This window comes from Podarcis liolepis (genome assembly GCF_965112155.1).
Source record: "Podarcis liolepis genome assembly, chromosome: 14".
NCBI classification, from domain to species: domain Eukaryota; kingdom Metazoa; phylum Chordata; class Lepidosauria; order Squamata; family Lacertidae; genus Podarcis; species Podarcis liolepis.
The window spans coordinates 14,422,501-14,426,462 of NC_139569.1; the positions used below are offsets into that span (position 1 = coordinate 14,422,501).

The window sequence follows — 3,962 nt, forward strand, 5'->3', positions numbered from 1 at the left end:
AGCAGAGGCTTGACAACCATATGTCAGGAGTGCTCTGATGGTGTTTCCTGCTTGGCAGGGGGTTGGACTCGATGGCCCTTGTGGTCTATTCCAACTCTATGATTCTATGATTCCTATTATCCATGACCATTGCCCGAGTTAGCTAGGGTTATAGGGGGTTGTAGTCTAAGAACGTTTGGAGGACTTTACCACCCATGCCATAAATGAAGAGGAAGAAAAAGAAATGCTCATTCAACATCTGCTGGATAAAATGCAGTTTTTCAGTGCCATTTTTGCTGTTCAAATGTAGTTGGGGATTTAGGCCCATCTGGGGAGAGCACTAACCTGAGAATTTTGGTAGGTCAGGAACTGGAGCGAAAGGTTTTTAGGAGAAAGGGCTTCTTCACAGGGCTCTGTCGCTTTTCAGGGCACCTCTGTCTTCAAAGCAGTTGTGGCAGCTATTGCTTGGAGAACATCATACGCACTGAGGTTCTTGAATTGCCTTGGCATGCACTTCCACAGGAAAAAAGGTGTGTGGCCAAATTTTGGGTGCCAGTGTCCTCTAATAATTGACATAATCCGTAAAATATGATGGTACTTTGACCCTTCTCAGGCAACAGCTTGAGGAGGGAATGAAAGCAACAGGGTAAACATTTACATCTGCATACAGATTTCTTAACATTCACTCCCCACCCCCTTCATTCCTAGAGTGACCCAAAAGATCCTCCTATCTCTCTGTGTTCAAGGGCTTTAAAGAAATCTCTGAGTTCTGTGTTCAGAGCAACAACATAGTGAGTCAGACCATTGGTCCATCAGCTTGGATAGCTCAGTTGGTTAGAGTGTGGTGCTGACAATGCCCAGCTTGCAGGTTCGATCCTTGTATGGAACAGCTGCATATTCTTGCATTGCAGGGGGTGGGATCAGATGATCTTCAGGGTCCCTTCTAAGGCTACAATTCTAATTGGGTATCATCTGCACTAACTGGCTGTGAAGTACATTGAGCACTCAGCTGCAAACTATTATTATATGGTGGTACCTTGGTTTGCATACGTCTTGGTTTGCATATGTTTCGGATTACAAACATGTCAAACCCAGAAGTGTGTGTCCCGGTTTGCAACCTTTTTTTGGATTACAACCCCCTTTTGGGGGGCGGGGATTACAAACAAAAAAAATTGGGGGGCCTTGGGTTACAACCTGTTTTGGTTTACAAACGGACCTCTGGAATGGATTACAGTGGTACCTCGGGTTATAGACACTTTAGGTTACAGGCGCTTCAGGTTACAGACTCCACTAACCCAGAAACAGTACCTTGGATTAAGAACTTTGCTTCTGGATGAGAACAGAAATCCTGCTCCGGTGGCGCGGTGGCAGTGGGAGGCCCCATTAGCTAAAGTGGTACCTCAGGTTAAGAATAGTTTCAGGGTAAGAACGGACCTCCAGAACGAATTAAGTTCTTAACCCGAGGTACCACTGTATAGTTGTAAACCAAGGTACCACTGTACTACCTATATTATTTTCATTTCTGGATGGCTAGGTGTTTTCACTGCAAACCTAAATGCCTGCTCTGAATTTTCAGCTGTTTGAAATTTAGGAACATCCAAAGCATGAGTATTTGTGGTCTGATCAGCTTAACATTTGAAGTGAGTCTGAAATCCTCCTGAAACCACAGCAGAGAATGATTAGTTATTCTGCCTTCCATATAACAAGGATACAATGAGTACAGAGATATTGGGAAAAGGTAAAATGGATGATTTGCCTGCTCTTTGTTACCAGAAAATAGGGAAATTAAGGGGGGGGGAGGGCTTTTACATTAAGGGATTCAGAGTCCCCCAAGGTTGTTATCGGTCAGAGAAGAATGAGCTAAGGTAGGATCTAGTGAAAGCAAGGCAGATCTTTATTATTCTATTGCAACAGAATCCACCCCGCCCAGGAGGTGAGGACCCAGAACAAAAGTGTGCAAAACCTTTTAAAGACTTTACAAACTGTGCAGCTCCTTAGCCAAGGACCACCCCAAAAGCATCATACACGTGTCACAGAAAGAGGTGGTCTACAACATAAATTTGAGAGTGTAGCTTGTCTCACGTCTGTGAAGATATCTGATAACGTTTGCTGATTGCCCTATCTTGACCAGTCTGGGTCATCCTTTTGAAAAGGTAAATTAGGGCTGCCATAGATCTGGACATTACTGGGACTTCAAAGGTGGAATTGACGTCCGGGAGGAATTTCCGAGAGGTGGTGGCATAGGCAAGTCAATAGAGAAATCTTTTTTTGGGGGGGGGTTCGAGGTTTGTCTCAAAAAGCACAACAAATTTCGGAGTGTCCTACTTTTTACCTTTTGAAATATGGCAATCCTAGGTAAATACCTTAGTTCCTGATTCCCGTTCACAAATTTGTACTTGCTGATACACAGAAGATGCTCTATTGACAGTCTGCTCTGCTTTTTTTAAATTAGTATTTTATTAGAAGAATTTCGTTTATAAAAAGAGTGATGAAAAAGAAAAAGGAAAAACATGAATGAAAATAGAAATAAAAGAAAAACACTCAATTACATTTCCGTATGTTGTATACAGATGTGTATAGTCTTATTAGCCTAGTACAAATATCTTTATCAATAACTTAATATATTCTGTGTAAAGTCATTTCATATATCATTATATCCATCCAAGGAAAGTCTGTGTCTATACGCAGTCTGTTCATATGTTGCTAATGCTGTCATATTGTCAAGCCGTTGATTAAGGGGAATCATATCTCTATTCCTCCAGTTCATCAATATCAATTTCTTAGCCACCATTATGGCACGTAGATTCCGTTTTCACTGTTCCGTTTTCACTTTCCATACAATAGGTATATAGTTCAAAAGAATGTTCATATTTGAAAATCTTAAATTCCTCCGTAACGTGTTATTTATACAATGCAACTCTTTCTCCCAAAACTTAGCGTAGGACATTGTTAAAAATATGTGTTTCAAAGAAGCATTGCCCATATTACATCTCCATTTTACATCTCCTGCTTAACAGATACTTGCCAAACCGGATTTGCAGAGGTTTCATTCCAAGCAGTTTATTTATTTACAGGATTTACAAGTGAAAAATAACTATTTGGAAAGTTATTCTCCCCCAGATACGTCCTTCTACAGCAGAGAAATATTTGGGGTCATTTAAGAGAGTCAAAATGGCTTTGGGATTGCTCTCCTGCACCATTTCAGAAAATGGTTTACATACCTCTGTATGTGTGTCCATCCTGGGTATTTATTAAATTTATTTTATTGTTTTTTTGACATCTTAGAATTTGCATAATGCCTTCAAAAGAAGGCTCCAGGCAGATTACTGCATATAAAAACACAAGCAAAACAGTAGAAACTAGTTACTGTTAACCATAATCCCCTCCCTCCCAAAATACAACTCCAAAATCAATAACCCATAGAACATATTACAGGGAGGACACTGAAATAATCTCTTCAGTTTTTGAAGGCCAGGTTAAAGAGCTCTGTCTTCAGCAACCATTGAGACCTGTAAAGAGCTGGTGCCACATGTATCTTTGTGAGGAGGTAGTTTCGTATTCTTGGTGCCATCACTGAGAAGGCCCTCTAACTAAAGACCCACTTTGAACCTCTGAGAGTGATGGCACCACCAGGAAGATCTCCTTTGATGATCTTAATTCCTGGGCTGGTCAATAGGGGAGGAAGCGTTCTTTCAGATATTTCACATGTGTTTAAGGAATGAGAAAACCCCTTTCTTTGTAGGGGATGAAATTTAAGATATAGTGTTGAGGGAGGATCTAATAGTTTCTTTTTCCCTCCCTCCCTTCCTCCCTCCCTCCCTTCCTCCCTCCCTCCCTCCCTCCCTCCCTCCCTTCCTTCCTTCCTTCCTTCCTTCCTTCCTTCCTTCTTTCGTTTCTTTTCTTTATTAGTTTGTTTCTTTTGTTGTATTGTGAAAACTTTAATAACTATTCCCCCCCCCCCAAAAAAAGAGAGTGAAAACACC

At 41.2% G+C, this 3,962-nt stretch overlaps 1 protein-coding gene across 1 annotated transcript in view; it reads right to left on the reverse strand.

Moving 5' to 3' along the window:
* LOC310692879 (acyl-coenzyme A synthetase ACSM3, mitochondrial-like) overlaps positions 1-3,962 on the reverse strand; it is a 180,227-nt gene that overhangs the window by 41,392 nt on the left and 134,873 nt on the right. The window lies entirely within an intron of this gene.